The sequence below is a fragment of the Cynocephalus volans genome, chromosome 3, assembly GCF_027409185.1.
Source record: "Cynocephalus volans isolate mCynVol1 chromosome 3, mCynVol1.pri, whole genome shotgun sequence".
NCBI lineage: Eukaryota > Metazoa > Chordata > Mammalia > Dermoptera > Cynocephalidae > Cynocephalus > Cynocephalus volans.
In genome coordinates, this window is record NC_084462.1 from 83576767 (window position 1) to 83598731 (window position 21965).

The window sequence follows — 21965 nt, forward strand, 5'->3', positions numbered from 1 at the left end:
TTGGGCAGGTGGGCCTGGGACAGCTGGAATTTGTGGTGGAGGTAGACAGGTAAGTGAGAAGGCGTAGATGGTAAAACAAGCTGGACTAAAGCTTCCAAACATTTTGCTCCGCTTAGAAATGGAATTATTTGGTTCAGAAATGCTTTGCCTTGGAGCCCACGAAGGCAGGCCCAAAGGCCACTGTTCAGACCTGCAGGCCTCTGAGTCTGAAGGTCTTCACACCGCCGGGTTCAGCGTCCCTGCGGCCCGCACAAACCCGTCCGCGCTGAGAGACGGCCGCCGGGTGGCAGCAAAGGCTCGCAGATGTCTCCTTAGAGGCTCTTCTCCGATGTACTGTAGTTTTCCTTTTTAACGAATTGCTCTAACACTCTTAGAACTTTAATTTTATAATCCGAATTAGACCATGTGAGCAGAGGCTCTGTTTGTCATTTCCTCCTAGAATTGTATTTATTTTTTCCTGCCAGGATTTTTACTTATTTTGTTCCTCTGTCATTTCCAAGAATCCCAGACTTTCTCTTGCCATGGGAAGGCCTTGCCCAGCTCAACCCCAGTGAGGAGCCGGACGGGCGGGATGGACGGCGGCAGAACCGGACGCCCGGCATTGAGCCGGCCCGGGAGGAGCAGGGCCGGGGGCGTCGCCAGCAGGAGCCCCGAGACTCAGGAACCAGGGGCGGGGCCGACTTGCTGCCGCTCCGCACTTCTGGCAACTACGGTGGAGATGCCGACCTGATGCCCTGGAAAACGGCTTTGGAAAACGGCTTTTGGAGGAGGAGATTTGGCCAGCCTCACCAAACACTACCTGGAGCAGTTTGTAAACGTCGCCCCCCGTGTCTGAAAACGAAAACACCGCCCCTCTTTTCGCGCCTTCCAGAACAGGGCACAGGAGACTTGTCTTGGCACAAATGAGGCGAGCAGGGCCTTTTCGTGGCTTCCAGGAGGACCCCCGGGTAGGTGCGGCTGGCCTGGGGGCCGCGTGCAGTGTGGCCCCGGGGCCCTCACCCATCCCCCTCCCCCAGTCGGGCGGGGGGTGCTCCCCGAGGTGACAGGAGGAAGCGGGAGGTGGAGGGAAGAGAGGAGGTCCCGCCCCCACCTCGCTCTGCTTGACGGGAAGTGATGTGGGGCCAGACGGAAAATACCCGCCAACGACCCAAAAAAGGCTGGCAGTGGGTGGACGCGGCGCGCGGGGACACAGAGCGGCGGTGGGGACAGGACAGCGAGCCGAGCCAGGTGAGGGTGGTGGCGCCGCAGGTGGGGGGAGCGCGCTCCGGCCCCGGGCGCCGGACGGGTTCAGATCCATCCTGCAGGGCGAGTGGCGGGTCTGCCCTGCGGCTGGGGCTAGAGGCTGCGGCGTCTTCTCCCAGCCTCCGGGCTCTGACCCCGCCGGAGAAGTTGCCTTTGCTTTTCCCAGTTTCTCAGCACAAACCCCAGCAATGACAGCGGCCCGGGGCGGTCAGGTGCAGTCCCAGGTCGAGCCGGGGTCTGAGGTTACCTGCAGGTGGCATACAGGTGCAAGGGTCCCCATCGGGGGTAAGGAAACTTCACTGGCGGGAGAGAAGGAAGGTCCCAGACCTCCCGCGCTGCCGCCTAGGTCTTCCTCTCTCCTGTTCTTTTCACTTTATTTAACGTCCTTACCCCCTTGTTGATAAGAGTCTGAAAGCCAGATAGTTGCGCGCGCGCGAGAGGGGATTCACCTTTTTCCTGTGAGGCAGACAGAAAGCCCTACCTGGCAGCCAGGGCCTCTGGTCATGACTGGTGGTAGGGCTCATGTGATGACAGGGTTTGATACTATTGCCAAAACCTTGTCTCTGTCCCAGTTGATCACCGATTAAGCAAAGTCAGGCCTGTGAGCCCTTGATATAGCTGAAAAGTCAGCCTTTTGGCTCCTGCTGGCCACCTGGGCCCAGATGACTTCAGAATCTTCTGCCACAGGGTCCTCTTCCTTTCCCCTCTGGTCTAACAGCTGTTTTTGTATACTGGATGAATTTTTGCTTTATGGGTGACTAATAGTCATATGTTGCGGGGGGGGGGGGGGGGGCAGGTTGGTATAGTGCTAAGCCATATAAGTTTTCTGTAATTATTGTTCATTAAATTTGTTAGTGTCCTGTGGCTCACGTGGGAACGTGTGGTGCTGATAACACCAAGGCCACAGGTTTGGATCCCTATATAGGGATGGCCAGTTACCTCACTTGGGTGGGTGTGGTGCGGACAACACCAAGTCAAGGGTTAAGATCCCCTTACCCGTCATCTTTAAAAAAAATTTTTTTTTAGTGTTCCATTGTTTCTTTTTCCTTTCTTTCTTTCTTTCTCTTCCTTCCTTCTTAAAATCTTGATTTAGGGGAAAACACAGTTTGGAAAACAAAGTTTCTGCAGTTGGTTAGAAATGAAAAAAGGTTAATATAATGCTCAAAGAACTAGTCTGAGGATCATTTTAAAATTTTATGCTGGTTTTCATTTCTATTTTCTTTCTTTCCTGCATTCTTTCCCTTCCTTCCTTCTTACCTTCCATTTTTTCTTAATTTCCATGGCTTGCCTTGATTTTTAATTTTGGTGAAGTATAATTAATCTATTTTTTTCTTTTGTTGCTTGAGCTTTTGGTGTCAAATCTAAGAAATCATTGTGAAATCCAAGATCACGAAGATTTATACCTATGTTTTCTTCTAAGAGTTTTATAATTCTAGCTCATACATTTCATTCTTTGATCTATTTTAAGTAATTTTTGTATATGCTATGAGGTAGGTGGTCCAACTTCATCCTTTGCATGTGAATATCCAGTTCTCCCACTACCATTTGTTGAAAATACTATTTTTTCCCCCTTTGTATTATCTTGGCACCTCTGTTGAAAATCAATTGACCATAAATGTGAGGGTTTATTTCTGGACTCTTAGTTCTACTCCATTGATCTGTATGTCTTTCCTTAGGCTAGTATCATATGGATTGTATCATCTTGATTATTGTAGCTATGTAATAAGTTTTTGAATTCAGGATGTGTGAATTACTCTTCCAACTTTGTTCTGTTTTCAAGATTGTTTTGGTTATTCTGGGACCCTTGAATTTCCATATGAAATTTAAGATCAACTTCTAAATTTCTGTTGCCTTGGTTTTAAAATAGATGCGGGGGTTTTGAAGCAGGCAACAATCAATCTCTAGGAACCAGACTCTTGATTTCCCTTCCTAAGGCTGTTTTTCCCTTAGTCTTTCCCATCTTAGTGAACGGCAACTTCACTCTTCCAGATGCTGAGACTAAATACCCTGGAATCACTGTTGATTCTCTTCTTTCTCTTCTACCCCACAACGAAACTCTCAGCAAATCTCACTGATTCTACCTTGATAGCCATTCTCACCAGTTCTGCTGCTTCCACCAAGTTCCTATCATCTCTGCTACCTGGATTACTGCTAAAGCTTCCTAAAGGGCTTCCCTGCTTTTGTGCTCACCGCTCTGCAGTCTATTCTCAACACAGCAGCCAGAGTCCATTATGTCACTCACTCTCTGCTCAAACTCTCCAATGGCTTTTTATCAGAATAAAAACCAAAGTCCTCATTGTGGCCCATAAGGCCTTTACATGGTGTGTGGTGTGTGGCTTTATCTTCTATCACTCTTCTCTTTGCTAACTCTGGTCCAGCCACACCTCAACGTTTGCACTTGCTGTTTCTTCTGCCTGGAATGCTCTTCCTTCAGATGTCTGCATGGCTTTCTCACTCATTTCATTCAGGTCTAAAGTCATTACTTTAGAGAGGCTTTCTTTGACTACCCCATCTAAAGAAGAATCCCTCACCCACTCCTGCCATCATTTTATGCCTCCTTACCTTGCCTTATTTATCTTTAAAGTATTTATTTATAGCACTAACTGTCACACACACAGATACACATGATATTTGTTTCCCACTGGTAGAATACAAGCTCTGTGAGGGCCAAGAATTTGTCTCATTCACTGTGGTGTCCATAGCATATTGAATGGTTTCTGACACTTTAAGCACTCAAAAAATATGTGTTGAATGAATGAAAAAGAAATAGAAGACTGAGCAACGGGGATCACTCTGCTCTTTCTTTCTTAACTGTTCCTTCCCATATTTTCTAAGAGAAGCAGTGTTCATCGATACACCAACAACCCCTAAGTCTCTCCTTTTCTAGTCTCCTATTTTCCCCAGGGTAGTGGTCTTGTCCTCCTTGGAAAGGGGAGATGTGAGGGCTTTTGATCCTTCCCGTGGTGGCAGAGGGGAGTCCTTTGCTTTGTAGCCTGGCAATCTGAGCAGGGCCATTCAGTGCCTGTTTCTAGTATTTTTAACTCTTGTGCCGATCTAGAGAGAGAGTGAAATTTCTTGAAAATTAAAAAAAAAAATAGGAAATTTGTTTCTTGATGAATATTTTGCATCAAAGTGAATTTATATTTTTCTGGCTTCTAAAAGAAATTCCCAACTCTGAGACTCATTTTGGCATTTAATTACATAACTACTTTAGTCAACTTTTCTATGTAGGTTGGCCTTATTTCAGTGACTAGATTGTAATATCCTGGAGGCAGAATAGGACTTCAGCTTATTTTTGAGTCTTATATTTCAAGGTGTCTTAGACAAAAATATTCAATAAATGCTTGCTGAACATACAATTAAGTTAATGGATAAACCTGGATTTATTATCATCATTGGAAATGTCTAGGCCATACATTTAACTTTTCTTGGATAATAGCTTCAAGAATCTTGTCATAGTCCACCCTATCCTACTGCTGCTGATAGAGCAGTATTGGCTACAGTTGAGTGGGGTTTGCTCCTAAATGAGGAATTGTGAGAATTCTCATTGAGAATTGAATTAATTTGGCCTAGAGAGTTTGGTAATTAATTTTACATGTTATTTTAAAAATTGAATCTGCCTTCCATTATTATTTAAACTTATCTTGGACTATGTTCTATCTATATCTTCACTGCATAATAGGGAAGAGTTGTTTTAACATATACATGGGTGTGTGTGTGTGTGTGTGTGTGTGTGTGTGTGTGTGTGTGTGTGTGTGTGTGTGTGTGTGTGTGTGTGTACATATTTTTTTCCTAACAAATGATAGGTGTGATATCTCCTGAAAAATGAAACGGCTTTGTCTGAGCCCCTAAGAAGCAAAATTGTCTTGCTGCTGTTAAAACAAAATGGTCTTCTAAAGAGAGTAGTTTTTCCCTCCCATGGCCTTCACTTTTTATGCTTCATGCAGATTTTGCTTAGACCATATTTGTTCCTCTGACTCTTGGTCCGGAAGTTTGAATTTATCGTCTGGTTTCCCTTAAGCTGATTACCTTGGGAGCAGACACAGTACTGAGTTAGAGGCAGAGATAAAGGGTTCATAATTAACTTTAGGTCCCCAGGGTGAGGGGCATGGAGTAGTGAGTGCCAGCTTGTTTTGGCCTCTCTGTCTGGCTGTGCAGTGCTCAGAGGGCACACCGCTTTCTTTTTCTTGTGTGACTAAGTTCTAGTAATACTCACATTTTATTCACTGTCAAGTAAGATTAGATGCCTCACTTACTCTAGAAGAATACTGAAAGTTTTGTTTCTCCTTTCTTGGGTTTTTTTTTTTTTTTTTTTTTTTGCCGCTGTATATGTTACCCTTAGCCAGCCACTCTTAGAACCACTCACATTTATGGAATCGGATTTTTCAATTTTTTTTTATTGGTTATGAATATTTATGGGGTACAAAGCCGACCGTCACCACTTGTGCCAAGATGTGATGACCAGAAATACTGGCAGCATGCCCATTACCACAAATTGCGATTATACCCCATGTCCCTCACCCAATTAATCCCTGACCTCCCTCCCCCTCTCTCCCACTCCACTTTGTATCCCTATGTATGTTCTCTCCCTCTGCAAGTCCAACACACCACTGTGGTCTTTCTTTCCTTCCTTCTTGCTCTCTTAGCTCCCACATATGAGTGAATACATGCAGTATTTATCCCTCTGTGCTTTGCTTATTTCACTCAACGTAAGTTTCTCCAAGCTTATCCATGTTGTTGTGAATGGCAGAATTTTATTCTTTTTTATGGCAGAGTAGCATTGCATGGTGTGTATATATATATATATATATATATATATACACACACACACACACACACACACACACACACACACACACACCACATTTTCCTTATCCAGTCATCCGTCGATGGACATTTAGGTTGGTTCTATGTCTTGTCTATTGCAAACAGAGCTGCAATGAACATGGGAGTGCAGGTATCCCTTTGACATGATGATTTCCATTCCTCTGGGTATATACCCAGAAGTGGGATTGCTGGAGCATATGGTAGATGTATCTGTAATTGTTTGAGAAACCTCCATACTGTTTTCCATAGTGGTTGTACTAATTTACAGTCCCACCAACAGCATAGGAGCATTCCCTTCTTTCCACATCCTCACCAGCCTTTGCTATTTTCCATCTTTTTTATTATAGCTGGTCTAACTGGGGGGAGGTGATATCTCAATGTGGGTTTAATTTGCATTAGGCTGGCTGGTATGGGGATCTGAACCTTTGACCTTGGTGTTATAACACTGTGCTCTAACCAACTGAGCTAACTGGCCAGCGCTCTGGGATGTGTCCTTTCAAAACACCGTTTTATTATTATTATTTTAAAATTATTTGTATCTACTTAAGAAAGCAGCCTTGAAATTGAATATGTTAGCTCTAAGTGCCACTAGAATACTATATTTCAGAGCCATTAATCTTGTTTTCTCATAGCTTCATTGGTTAATTCATATAAAGCCTTACCAGCCTCCAGGTCAAAGCATAATAATAAACTTGGTTGCCCAGAGACTGAAAAGTCTGTTTGTTCTTATTTGCAGTAGTTTATCTACCCTGGCCTGATCCCACCACATTGGGTGGCCGGTCAGGTCCTATCTGGGTATGGCTGGCTACTAATCTCCTCTGTATTTGTATCATTAAAAGCAAAGCCAATGTCTCAATCAGCTGTTTAAACATGATTATAATGTACTTTTACTCTTGATGTACTAGCCCTAATGTGGAGGAGAAGTGAGACATGTAGAAACAGGTCATGACTTACATGTTCACTTGAGATACCTAAAAATTGTTAAATATAAGCCATGGTTGTGGTCAGGATTTGTTTCTTGCTTTGTGTGATTAATTTTTATAATAAATATCACCACTGCAGGGAGTGACCCCAAGAATGGGTGAAGAGGTCTAACAGCCCTTGAAAAGATAAGGGATTGTCCTTACAGTCAGATACTGGAGACCCAATGTGGCCAAGCCAGCTGCTGGCTGTTCTTGGCTCAGCTTCTTTGTTAGGGACAAGGCCAACTCTCCATCGCTCCCTCTCTGCTCTAGGCACCGAGGGCCATGAAGTGGGTTGTAGTATTTCTTCAGGGACTTACGCATGCCCATGTTCCAGAGATCCTACTTGAATGTGGAAGAATCAACACAGCCAGGAATCATTAGGATGGGTTTTAGTTTCAATATTGCTGATAATTAACTATGTGGGATCACATCAGTGGCTCCCAGTTGGGAGTTATTTTGCCGCCCTCCCCTGGGGGACGTTTAGCAATGTCTGGAGACATTTTTGATCATCACAACTGGAGAGTTACTACTGGCATCTAGCGAGTCGAGGCCAAGGACGCTGCTAGACAGTCTACAATGCCCAGGACAGCCTTACAACAAAGGATTATCCTGTCTAAAATGTCAATAGTGCTGAGGCCGAGAAACCAAATTATTGAACCTCTTTGGTTTGCAATTTCCCCGAATTACACATTCTCTCCATCGTGTGGAGTTAACTAAGCCTAACTCCACCATGTTCTCTTTCCAGCCTTTCACTCACTCCAATTCTAAGTCACTAAATATGGGGTAGGGCTCAGGCATCTGTATTTTTTTTTTTTTTTAAGTCTGCACAAGGAATTCTGATTGATAGTCAGGGCTGAGAACCCAGCCCTTAGGGATCTTGTGAAATGCGGTCCTCGTGGGGGTGCCAGGTTGGCCCTATGAGAGGAGTGGACCCTGTGGGGACAGCCTACCAAGAGGAAGTGGGAGGCTGGGCTGCAGTGCCTGTCTGTTGCACACTTCCACATGGGTGGAAGCCTGCCAGAAAGACCATAGACAAAGTGTAACTGAAGGGAGACACAGGGACCTATGTGTGCAGAGCCTCTGCATGATGAGCTCCCAGCTGACCAGGAGCATCTGCTTCCCAGGTTCCAGCTGACCATCATATCCTTGTGCCAGAGGCGCCAAGGAAATAGTAAGACTAGACAGTTTCTTCATTAACACCCCGTTTCCTGCTTAACTAGAGTTTCTCTGGGAGATTGAAAGTAACAGAAAAATCTCACCCTGAGTCATCAGCCCATTTTGCCACCCAGATAAGGAAACCTCATTTGTTACACTTAGAAAATTGTATAGTTTAAGAGCTGGGTAGGGACTTTAGAAACCACGTAGCCCAGCCTCCCCTCTCATCTGGAAGGTTCAGAACTGTGGCCCAGATCACATGGCTAATTGATGGCAGAGAGGGTTCCAGAAGACCGGTCTCCTGGTTCTCTTGTGTGTTCTTTTTAGGCCCCCATGCTAATATTTCTTGATTGTTATCAATGCTAAGAGGGGCAATACAAAATTGTGTTGTTTTGTTGTTCAAAGGAAGTGACTTCTAGATCTTAAATGCTTCTAAAATATCATAGGAAGTGAAACAAGTATATTATGATTTTTACGTATGTTACAGCAGCCCAGAAATATCTGAGAGCCTGCTATGTGCCAGCTGCGAGTTAATAATTATTCCTTGCCTTTACTCTTGCTTTTCTGGTCCCATTCTTGCCCCCCACCTTCAGCTCATTCTTCATCCAAATCCAGTGATCTTCAAAAAAAAAAAAAAAAAGAAATCAGATCATGTCCTTCTTTTTAAATTTCTACAGCCACTTTCCACTGCAGTAAGTATAAGATCCAAATGCATAACCCTGGTCTGTAAGGGTCCCTGTGATCTGAGCACTGCTGGCCTCCTGAACTCCGTTCATCCCTGTGCCTCTACCCTCCAGCCTCATCTACTTCCTTCCTGTTCCCTGGAAATGCCAAGCTCATTCCTACCTCAGGGCCTTTGCACTTGCCTTTAACTCTTACTCAGTGCTTTTTCTCCAGATCCTCACCTGGCTGGTCCCTTGGCATCACTCAGATTTAATTTCGAGTGTCACCCTCACAAAGAGGTCTTCCCAGATTGCTCTGTTGAAAGTAACCTCCGGTCACTCTCTATCCTATTATTATGTGATTTTGTCTTCCTATTACTATTGAAATTATTATCTTTATGTTCACTTGTTTATTGTCTGTTCTCTTCCTGCTAGAATGTTCTCTCTGTGTGGGCAGGGACTTTGTTTTTCTAACTGCCATATACTGAATACCTGGAAGAATGCCTGGTACATGACAGATGCTCAAGTTAATAAAGAATGAATGAATGAATAAACAAACAGTTGGCGTTAAAGAAGACGCTTTTATGACTCACTCCTATGTAATTCATATTTTCTCCTGCAAAATGGACTTTACTTTTAAAAATAAACCCAGAATGCCAGTTTACTGATACATGAGAGATATAACTGTTAGGCAGACTAGATTCTTCTTTGAGGACTAGTGTACTTGTTTACTTGCTTCCTATACTTAAAAACTCCATGGGAACAAATATAAAAGGAGAAGGCTGCTTGGTAAGCACAGACTCAGGGCACAAGGACTTAGAAATCAAAAAGATCTAAGAGCTTTAATGCTAGAAGAGGCCTGAAAGATCACCATATTAATGGTTCCTCAAAACTGGCTGCCCATGAAAATTGCACAGGGAGGTTTTGTTTAAGACACACCCACGTAAGGCTGGCCGGTTAGGTTAGCTCAGCTGCTTAGAGTGCAGTGGTTTTTTTTTTTTTTTTTTGTCATTTTTGTGACCGGCCGCGCTGAGCGCACCGGCCATCTTATATAGGATCCGAACCCGCGGCGGGAGCACTACCGCGCACGGCACTCTCCCGAGTGTGCCACAGGGTCGGCCCTTAGAGTACAGTGTTATAACACCAGGGTCAAGGGTTTGTATCCTCGTCAGCTGTCAAAAACAAACAAGCAAAGAACATACCTACATAAAACAACACATTTTTCAGTCTCCTTTGGAGATTCTAATTTGTTAGGTTTGGGGTTAGGGCTGGGGAGCCCATGTTTTATTTAAAATGCTGCTCCTGTGATTGATGGTGCACCACTAGATGTGGCAACCAGTGACCAAGCCCACATCTACTCCCAGGTGAATAAACTGGGGTTTGAAGAGATCGTGTACCTCACTCAGGGTCACACAGCTAGTGAGCAGGGAGATGGAACTCAAATCGCCCCATTCTTTCTCTGCATTGTTCAGAAACATAGTAAGAAAGATTCTCAGGGATAGAGGCAGCACAGCTGGTTTATTACTTTTGGTTTATTATTTTTTTCTCTATTTACATGCAATCAACCAGTCTGGTGTCAATAGGAAATATACACAGCACAGTTTTCCTTTTTTATTACAAAGTGTCAGATGAATTAGATATTAGGCACTGGGCTATAGAGTGAACCCCTCTACATCAGTGATGATCAAAGTGTGATTCTGAGACTAGTAACATAAGCATCACGTGAGACCTTCTCAGAAATGCAGATCCTCAGCCCCACCCCAGACCTGCTGAATCTGTAGCTCTTGTGGGGCCGAAAGTCTGTGTTTTAAAGCCATCCAGATGCACACTGAAGCTTGAGAACCACTGTCCACAGGCACGTTTCACCACCCACTCACTGGTTAAAGCTTCTGCCCTCAGCCTTCGTTGCTGATGACTCAGTAGCATTGAGGCCTTAACTCATGCTAGACATCTGCTTTCCTCCGTGACATTTGTTCAAAAGGTGACCTATTGTTATGTCTTCATTAGGATGCCATATACAAGTTGGGGAATGACTAATACTGACTGAGCACTTGCTGTCTAAGAGGCACTGTGCTTGAGGCTATCACTTATCATTTAATTCTCACAGCCATCCTGCTGGGTAGATATTATTATCCCTATTTTACAGAGGTGGAATCTGAGGCTGGTAAATGTTAAACATGGCCTTCACCTACAGGTTATTTGCCTAGCTATAGTTGTGCATTTTGCTATCTTTTGTCTCCCTAGAGCAGTAGATCTCAGACCTTTTGTGCATAACCAGGAAGTCCCAGGGAAGCTTGTTATAAATGCAAATTTCCTGGGCCTCCCTCTCAGAGATCCTAATTCAGAGGCCTGGGTGGGACTCAGAACGTTGCATTTTAATCAAATAGCTCAGGTGATTCTGCTGCCAGTGGGCATCGGACTATACTTGGAGAAATCCTGTCCTGGATCCATTTACTCTTTTTTTTTTTTCCTGTAAGATAATCATCTTTATTGTTTTAAGCCAAACTTACATAACAAACTTATTTTAAGTGACATAAAATACACAAAATACCAACAACAGTGTAAAGAGAATCAGAAGTTGATTGAAGGGGAAGGTGCTGATGTAGGAGAGATTGCAAGTTTCAAGATACTCAGGATAGGCTTCATTAAGAAGCTGATTTTATAAGAATACAAGACTGCCTGCTCGCCCACAGCTTTGCCAACACTTATATTAATACATTCTCATTTTCCAATCAAGGCAGTTTAAAAGGTATGTAATGTAATTTTAATTTGTACTTTTTACTTTTAACCTATTTTCATGTTTAATAAACATTTTTATTTTCTCTTCTCTTCTATTCATTAGAAACATTTGCCTATGTTTCTATCAACCTGGGGTTTTTCCTGGCATATTGTTTAGTAGAAAAACAGCAAGCTGTAGAAAAGATGTGTAGTATGAATCTAATTTCATAAAGAACCACATTTAATCCCATATGTATGTGTGTGTATATATAATACATGAGGGTACAAAAGATTTGTGGAAAAATAGAATTAAAAGATAATACAACTCTTACTGGATCCATTTACTCTTTCCCTAATTGGTTAGACCACATGGCCCTCAAGGCTTTGCTGAGGTTCTGTGGTTCTCTTGTGTTTTGTGCTCACAGGCTTTGGACACTGGGTGGGGATGTTGGCAGAAGAAATAAGAGTATGAGAAGAAGGAGCTTGGGACCCTTTTAGAGAAGTCCCATATGCCTGGCTCATTCTGCTCTCTCTGCTGCCTTTCGGGGGGTTCCCAGGCCATGTTTTGGCTTTGAGTAACTTGTGATCCTTTCTGTTACCTACCCCAAATTTGGTAACTTTTTTTTTTTTGCCTAGATTTATTTTTTTTTAATCAATATTATTATTTTTTACATTCTACGATGTTGTGGAGCAGTTGGAAGGGAGGGGGAGAGGGGAAAGGGGAAGGAAATGGGATGGAAGAAGGAGGAAGGAGGAGGGGTGGGATTGAGGCCTGTGGCACCCCCTTCATTCCCACAGGGGAGACCAGGGGGCTTCCAGAGGTGTCTTGGTCATTGCTGGGCTGGGTGCATATGTCAGGGGGGTATGCAAAAGCCCTAGCCCCCCACCACCCCAGCTTGGGAACCTCGGGCCCTTCTTGCTGCAGCAGGGTGGTTGTTGCTGGGCTGGTTGCACATGTTGGGGGGGCGTGCCCAAGGCCCTTGGCCCTCCACCGCCCCAGCTCTGGAGAGTCTGGGGTGCTTCCTGTGGCGGCTTGGTGGTTGGCACTGCACTGGTTGTGCATGTTGGGGGTGTGTGGCCACGGTCTGAGGCCCCCACCCTTAGGACTGGTTGTGGGTGTCAGGGGGCATAACTGAGGCCCCTGGCCCTTCCCCCATTCCTGGCTTGGTAGCCCAGGGGACTTCCAGTCCTTTTAGGTGTTATTGGTGTTCTTTGGTGAAATGAGACCTTTACTAGTTAATATCAAACTTTGTCTCTGGTTGTGGGTATTTTGTTTTTTCTTTTAGTTCTGTGTTGGATTATTTGCTGTTCCTACCACTTAAACTCTGCACTGAAACTAATTTGTTATCCTTTACTTATTTCTAAAATGGGGGAACTTCCTGTGGTGACCAGTACTTGAGCTCTGTGGTTGAGCTAAATTGTTGTTTTGCTGCTGATTCCCTGGGGAAGGCTTTTTGTGCAGCTCAGGTTTTAATGGCTGACTTTATAGGTACTTCTGGGTCTAGTGAGATCTGGTGCACCTGGGTTGTGTAGAAACTCTGGTCTGGGCCTGAGTCTTTTCATCAAACTGCACCCCTGCAATTCTATATTCCTGAGCAGTATACTCTGAGTGGTCCTACACTGATTGGGGGGCGGATCTGCTGTCCTTGCTGTGCCACAGTGTTCTGCTGGTGGGCCCATCTCCCCTACTGTCTGTGCTCCAAACACTTCCTATGGGTTGGGTTGGACCGTGCTCTGGTCCCTTGCAATAACTCACTGCCCTCTGAGCGGCTCCTTTTTCTCAGTTGTTGTGGCCCCTTGCTCCTGTGTGGGTCCATGGGAACCCTATTAGTGGTATTGCTGGCCTGGGGGCCACCAAGTCCCTCTTCTCCCCTTCTGCCTCCAAGCAACTTCATCTAAAGGGCACAGCTGTGGCTTTTGCCAGCTCCTGCTCCCTGAGCTCAGCAGCCTCCTGCCTGGATGTGGCTGGGATTTGAAACAGTCAGAATGGTTTTTTCTTTCTCTCATCATGGCTTCTCCTGCATTCATGCACTCTGTAGGTCTCTCCTCCTCTTCCCCTGAGCTCTAGCGGCCCCAGCTGGGCTGTTGTTGCTTTTTTATAGTTGTAAATTTGTTGATTTATGGGAGAGAGGGATGCTGGGGACTGTCTATTCTGCCATCTTGACCAGAAGTTCCTGGTAACTTTCTTAAAGTAAGTTTGTCCTGTGTTTGTGGGCTGCACAGATGTGAGCAACTTCCTCCAGACTGCAATTAATATCTATGGAGTGCTGAGTTGCCTCAGCTTTTGGGATCAGAAATAGTATTTTATCTGTTTGGTGATAAGAGCCCTTATTTTTCAAGGATAGAATGGACATATTTAGGGAATGATTTGGCAATCCATTAGAAGATTGAATGATTTGGTGCCATTACAAAGAAAAAAAGTGAGATGCAAATCAAAAATGAATTTCAGATCTGATGCCTGATGTCCTTCTTTGTGAGGTAGCATGCCGATTTCTGTCCGCAAGTTTAGAAGCAGCTACTGGCATAAATCCTCCAGGGCTCCCACAATGTGAAAAAGACATGTGTATGAAAAGATGGTGGAAAACTGCCACACCTTTGTCCAGTAAAGAATCAGCAATATTCAACTGATAAATTAAAAAAAAATTTTTGGTGGCTGGCTAGTATGAGGATCCAGACCCTTTGACCTTGGTGTTATAACACCATGCTCTAACCCACTGAGCCAACTCACCAGACTTAAAATGTTTCTTAGTCCCTGAAACAAATTGTGTAGGACAAAGGTGGAAAAAAATTCACGAAAGCAAACATTTCAGCTTCTGGGGACCCATGGTAGATAAAGCAAATTACAGGTTATGTTTATGAATACTTTCTTTTGCCACCTGACATTGGAGTTGATAATAACAATGTACAACTGAGTCCAGTAGCTACAGCTACCATGTGTCAGGAGTTCTCTCATTTAATCTTCAATAGCCTTTTAAAGTAGATATTATCCTTCCTTTTACAGATGATGAAACAGGTGCAAAAGTACTAAGTAATCTTCCCAGTGCTGATTTAAGGTTTCCAAGGATGCAGGAATTTCAGTGCCAGTCCCTAGGAGACTGAGATGGTTGGTCACCAGGGGTGTCACCCAGCCTGCTGACCCACAGTTGATAATAAGGAAGTTAGCCCAAAGGGTTGTAAGCACTCAGACAGTTAATATACTGAAATTTGCCAACCTGCCTCACAGAGGGACATTCAGAACATTTCTTAGTGCTCATTTTCTCTATTTTATATAGTTTTAATAAGTTTTGTTGTTTAGTTTCTGGGAAGGATTGTTCTAGGTAGGCACACTGATTACTGTGGTGAGGGACAGCTGCCTGACTGACAGCAAAGGTGGGGGCAGGGACGATGAAAAAGAAACTAATAAAAGGCACGAAATCAATACAGTGGTTGGGAGCCATTTATTACAGGGGCAAACATACCTTAAGAAGAAAAGCTATTATTGAACATTCCTATGTGCCAAACATGATTTTCGGCACTTTATAAGTGTTACTTAATTCAATCCTTACAAAATAATCCTATTATTATTTCTGTTCCACAGATGAGGCAACTGAAGCAGAGAAGTTAAGTAACTTGCTCAAGGTCACACAGCCAGTGAGTGGTAAAACTGAGCCCAGGTCCCCAACATCCTGCTTCAGTGGAGGTCATAGCATGGCCAGTTAGTGACACTTATTGTGATGTCCTGAATCATCCAAGAAAAAAAAAGCATGGGGATTACATTTTATTTTGTATTAATTAATTTAAAAAATTTTATCAAGGACAAAGTTTTAACATGGACATAATTCTACATGGCCTGTTACACAAAACCAGCAGACTCCCTAATCCCCCGCACAGCCCATTTCCTGCTCCTGAGTCAACTGCTCAACTCTCGCAGTTAGCTGACTTTGCCGGTAGTTACATACCTAGTCTCTAAATGATGTACTAATACTTCTATGGGCGATTTTCCAGTTTTAGGCATTATCTATTGACACTTTATTATGGAATAAGAAAATTGAGCTCATTTCCACCCCTTCCTTCTCTCCAAATAGTTACATTATAATTTTAGTTAGATTGATATGTCATGAATTTATTTTTATCTTTTGGTCTTCCCTCTTGGGCAGAGAAGAATCTCCTGAGAAGACCATGTTAACCACCTACGCATATGCCTGCATTTGGGGAGTCCATGTTTTAAAATTTTTTAATTTTATCATTTACTTGTATATATTTGTGGGGTACAGTGTGTTGTTTCAATACATGCATATACTCTACAATGATTCACTTAGGGTAGATAGCATAGTTTTGTACCCATTTGTCCATCAATTCTCCCCACCTCCAGTTGATTTTTGCATATGGTGTAAGAATCTAATTTCATTCTTGTGCAAGTGGATATCCAGTTTTCCAAACACAATTTATTAAAGAGACTATCCTTTCCCTGTTGTGTATTTTTGGCCCCCTCATTGAAAATTAGTTTAATGTATGCTTGGGTTTATTTCTGGGCTCTCTATTTTAATTCATTAGTCTATGTGTCTGTTTTTAATGCCAGTACTATACTGTTTTGATTACTATAGTTTTGAAATACAATTTGAAATCAGGAAGTGTGATGCCTCCAGCTTTGTTCTTAAAATTGCTTTGGTTATTTGGGATCTTTTGTGGTTCCACATGAATTTTAGGATTATTTTTTCTATTTCTGTGAAAAATGCCATTGGAATTATTTTATTAGTCTAGCTAAAGGTTTGTCTATTTTGTTTATCTTTTCAAAAAACCAATCTCAGTTTTGGTGATCTTTTCTATTGTTTTTCTACATTCTGTATCATTTATTTCTTCTCTAAGCTCTATTTTTCCCTTCTTCTAATATTGGCCTTAGTTTGTTCTTCTGTTCTTATTCCTTAAGGCATAAGGTCAGGTTGTTTATTTGAGGTCTTTCTTTTTTCTTAATGTAGGCATTTATTGCTGTAAACTTTCCTCTTAAAATTGCTTTTGCTGCATCCCATAAGTTTTGGTATGTGTGCTTCCATTTTCCTTTGTCTTATATTTTTTGATTTCCCTCTTGATTTTCTTTGTCCCATTGGTTGTTCAGGAGTGTGTTGCTTAATTTCCACATATTTGTGAATTTTCCAATTTTTCTCCTGTTATTGGTTTTAGTTTCATATCAATGTGGTGAGAGAAGGTACTTAATATGATTTCAATCTTCTTTTATTTGTTGAGACTTGTTTTGTAACCTAAGATGTGATCTATCCTGGGGAATGTTTCATGTGAACCTGTGAAGAATGTGTATTCTGTTGTTGTTGGATGGAATGTTCTGCATATGTCTCTTTGGTCCATTTGCTCTATACTGTTGTTCAAGTCCACAGTTTCTTTCTTGAGTTTCTGTATGGATAACCCATCCATTGTTGAAATCAGCATATTGGAATCCCCTACTATTATTGTATTGTTGACTATTTTCCCCTTCAGTTTGTCTAACATTTGCTGTGTATATATTTAGGAGATCCAATGTTGTGTGCATATATATTTACAATTGTTATATCCTTTTGATGTGTGGATCCCCTTATCACTATATAAGTATCTTTTTGTCTCTTGTAACTGTTTTTGACTCAGTCTATTCTGACAAGTACAGCCACCACTGCTCTCTTTTGGTTTCCATTTGCATGGGATATCTTTTTCTACCCTTCCACTTTCAGTTTATGTTTGCCCTTAAATCTAAAGTGAATCTCTTATGTGCAGTAAATAGTTGGATTTGGTTTTAAATCTATTCTGTCAGTCTATGTTTTTTGATTAGAGAACTTAATCCATTTTCATTGAAAGTAATTATTGATAGGTAAGGATTTATTATTGCCATTTTCTTCATTGTTCTCTGTTTTGAAGTTTTTTGTTCCTTTCTTCTTTTCTTGGTGTGCTGAGCTGCTTCTTAATCAGACTTCCACCATTCTGTCTGTTTGGAGCCCCAAATTTGCCATCTCCCAATTTCCAAAGATTTTGGAACTCTGAATCCCTGACACTTTCTGGAGAGTCTATGATGAGTTGCTTCTTGGATTTCCCTACTGGCAGATAAGGGGTCAGCTTTCCCAGGGCTGCTAACCAGTTACCTTTTGTTCATCTACTTTCTAGCTTCCAACATTTTGTTGCTTCCACTCACCTGATCTTTGTCCTTGTGAGTTTATGTCTAAAAGAAATGAAACTCTCTTTATTATTATGTTAGTGAGATTTTGGGAGGTAGCTGAACTACATGTTCATATTTAGTATGCCATCTTTATCCTAAAGTTTGAAAGACATTTTAGAAAGCTTTTCAATGCAAAGGTATCCAAAAAAGTTTTTGTTGATTTGAAGGGAAGACCAACAACTTCATGAAAAATAGTATCGTCTAAATTTTACTTGCTGTTCCAAGTGTAGTTCTAGGACTAGAAACATCAGTATTACTAGGGCATCACTCCAGTGCTTGTTAGAGATACAGAACCCTGCGCGCCACATAGGCATATTGAATCAGAATTAGCATTTTATTAAAAAAAAAAAAGAATTAGCATTTTAAAAGAGACTTAGGAGATTTTCATACACACTGAATGTTGAGAAGTGCAAAAATAAAATTTTACTCAACTTCTATTGCAATTAAAATAAGCTAACATGAATGAATTTTAATCTAGTATTTAAAATTCTTGGTACATTTACTTACAAAATTATTCTCCAAATTCTAGACATTGTTGAGAGATAATAAAAAGTAATACATAAATTTTCATGAAAATTTCAGTCACCATTTCTCCCTTTATAAACCATGTCTATACATCTCAGTCAGCATCACATATGAAACAAAAATTCCATTTCACTTACCATGAGAGATGTCAAACTGGTTAGGTTCAGACTTTTTTAGTTGTCCATAGTTCTTGAGGTTTGTGGTTGGATTTTGTAGATTTGACATATTGAGTCTTCAGTCACACGTTGAGCTAAAATGAGAGGTAGCTTCCCCTAGAGGCAAGGGATAGATTGATTAGATATATGCTCAGAGTCTTACCCAATGAGTAATAAGTGCTCAATAGGTGATTGTGGGATGAATGAATCAAAGATAAATAAGACACAATCCCTGCCTTCAAGACATTCACAAACTGGCAAGAGAGACCAAGAAATAAATTGGATAATTATCATACAGGGGTGACCAGTTCTAGAAATAGTAAGCACAGAGAAGCACAGAGAAGGGGCGTCTAACTCAGCACTGCTGGTAGAAGAAGGAGCCAAAGGGCTAACTAAGTCTGTTGGTGAACAAAACTTGGAGGGTGCAGAGCAGTGGCTCTTACAATTTAGTGTGTATTGGAATCACCTGGAGTGATACTGAAGGAAGAAGCCTAAGGAGTAGAAATTTCATTGCAGAGGTTGTAGGGAGCAATTAAAAGGTTTTACAGAGGAGATTGATGGACTTCCATTTGCCTTTTGGGAAGATCACTTTGGTGCCGTGTGGAGGATGGATCCGAGGTGGGACTAGGGTGGGGATCAGAAAACCAAATGGTTTATTATAGCCATCCAGACAAAAAATAATAAAAACTTGCAATAAAGGCAAGAAGAGGAAAGACCCTTAGGACTTGGTGGCCAATTGGAAGTGGGAGGGGAAGGAGTCAGTGAGGACCATCAGATTTGTAGGAGTGTGTGTGTGGGAATTGTGTTACTCAAGACACAGGAAGAGAAGTGGGTGTGAAGCAGGTTTGGGAAGAAGAGCAAAGGCGGTAAGCTGAGTTGCAGGACATGCTGAATTTGGGACAGCTGGGTGTATCCCCCTGAAGACAGTTTTACTTATGGGCCTGGAGGCGAGGAGCAAGGTGTAGCATGTAATCCAGCCCTATCCCTCTTGGCCCTTCCATTTGAACTCCCAAATTGTTTGTCTGGTTCAGGCACTGCATTTGTAAAGAAACAATATTAATATAACCTTTGCGTTGAGAATATGATGCTTTTCAAGATGGTTTCTTAAGAAAACAAATGTCCTCTTTTTTTGATTCAGGGGTAGGGGAGGAAGAAAGAGTTGAAGTACTAGTCTTCCAACACTGGAAGTGGTTAATAAAGCCACCCTCTGTCTGAGAGGCCAGTCGAATTGGATCTTAGTAAGCTTGAAAGGAGCAAAATCACTTGACTGGTCTGCAGGGCCATATGACGAACAGCTGAGACTCATTAGCTGGATTGTGGGTTTTTACAGAGATGCCTGATTTTGAAAGTTGATGGAGCGAACTGCTTTTCAAAGATCCTTTTGAAAAACTTTTATAAGTAGGCCATTCTGACTTTAACATTTCTTTTTATCTTAACATTAGACAAAAAGTAAACTTCCTGAAGAGGACATGTGATTGGAAGTTGTCATTTGTTGAAGTGTTGGCAACTCCAGGTCTCTAAAGTTTTAGAAAAACACAACGAACGGTTCTCTACCCTCTTAAGGTATGGTTTCGCATTTATTATTTTTTCTTATAGTGGTTTTGACCTCTGCCATGTCAGTTTTCACATGTCAAACTACGTGCATTTTAGCATAAAATATCATTCACATAGTATTATTTTTTTTAACCAAAGACTTCACAATGTCTGCTAAATTTCTTGGGATTAGTTTGGAAAGTGCATTTTCAACGACCGGGGAGTAGGTGTGAATACTTCCTGCATTCTTCCTTTCTTTTCTGTACTTTAATAAAGTAACAAGGTTTTTATTCTCAGATAACATGTTGAGTAAGAGAACTGACTAAGGAATTGAATTACTCTAAAAGTCTTGCTATCCACTGAGAATTTTATTTACAAAAATTCAAGCTTATTGGAATTTCATTTTTAGTATTATTAATAGCTTTATTGGAAGAATGTAAGTATGTGTTTTAGTGTAAGGTATATTTTTTCTCTGAATTAAGCCTGCCTTCAAATTATTGTTAATTTTGTTAGGTTTGATAGGGTATTGTGGATATGTAAGGAAAGGTCCGTATATTTTTTTTGTTTGTTTTGTTTTTTTGGCAACTGGCCGGTATAGGGATTAAACCCTGGACCTTAGTGTTACCAGTACCATACCCTAACTAACTGAGCTAACCGGCCAGTCCCCTATTTTAGAGGTGCATCATGAAGTATGCAGGAGTGAAAGACTTGGGAGACGCATATGATGGGAGGTTTTATTATACAATTCTCTCTACGTTTGGATATTGTATTAGTTTTCTAGGGCTGCCGTAACAAAGTACCATAAACTGGGTGGCTTCAACAACAGAAATTTATTGTCTCCAAGATCAAGGTGTAGGCAGGGTTGGTTCCTTCAGAGGGATGTGAGGGAGAATCTGTTCCAGGCCTGTCTCCTTGGCTTGGTGATGGCCATTTTCTCCTTGTGTCTCTTTATGTCATCTTCCCTCTGTGCATGTCTGTGTCCAAATTTCCTCTTCTCATAAGGACACCAATCATATTGGATCATGGGTCCTCCCAGCCCCTGTGACCTCTTTTTAACTTGATCACCTGTCTAAAGTTCCTATCTCCAAAAAAGGTACATTCTGAGGTACTGGGAGTTAAGATTTCAACATGTGAATTTGGAGAGAAAACAATTCAATCTGTACCAGATATGTCTTAAACATTTCATAATATCACATTTTAAAGATTTGCCTCCAAATGCTTGCAATAAACGTTTGTTAAACCCAGCACCTGGACTGTGCTGGATGTTGAGTGTGGGAAGACGAATAAGACATGGTTTCTGCTCATGAACCCACGGTTTAGTCAAATACATGGATCTAACTTCGTGAGTGTGTATTTTCTTTGCACAAGCTCATGCTTTTCATGTAGGAGTGAACCCAGAGCCCCATTATCAGAAGTCATTGTAGGAAAGAGCCTTGAGTAAAAGCTGATGATCTCTGTCAAGATTCTTGGTTTATAAATACCAAAAAAAAAAAAGTCTTGGAGAGGAGTGTTTATGATGGGATCTCATTCATACATCCAGGTTGTATTTAATATATTCTAAAGGTGTTTATTCCCATCTTGTTTGTTTTCTCTGTCTCTACCACCTTCTCCTTGTCCCTTCTGCACATAGTGTTCAGTGACTCTGCAGCCATTAGTGTACAAACATTTTTTTCTTCTTTCTTGCTGCTGATGCCCACAAGACAGGAACTGTGGCAGAAAGGGAAAGAACAGGCTGATGAAACCTTGCAGCCCACGATGGCACCATGGCAACCAGGCCTGATCACATTAGCAGGTTCCAGGGGAGCTGCGGGCTGCCTTGCTCTGCTGCTGTTTCAGCTTCTGCCCTCTCCAGACCCTCCGTGTCTGAGTGCTCAAAGAGGAAATGGTCACCAGTGCTCCCCTGCCACCCTTGTTTCTGTTTTCTCTTAGGATTAAAGCTTCCTGGGCTATCTGCCCATCTTTTGCTTCTTTCCTTCTTCCTCCCTCTGAACCTTGTTAATTTAGAGCCAGA

At 42.1% G+C, this 21965-nt stretch overlaps 1 protein-coding gene across 4 annotated transcripts in view; it reads left to right on the top strand.

The window, feature by feature from the left end:
* Window positions 1-844: 844 nt before the first annotated feature.
* RAB27A (RAB27A, member RAS oncogene family) overlaps window positions 845-21965 on the top strand; it is a 71872-nt gene continuing 50751 nt past the window's right edge. For 2 of the 4 annotated variants that reach the window (XM_063089884.1, XM_063089883.1), the window contains exons 1-2: window positions 1153-1227; window positions 19864-19984. The gene's annotated coding sequence lies outside the window, so the exon portion shown is untranslated. Of the gene's footprint in view, window positions 948-1152; window positions 1228-19863; window positions 19985-21965 lie in introns of those variants that run through there. The other 2 variants (XM_063089885.1, XM_063089886.1) reach the window with 2 other exon arrangements.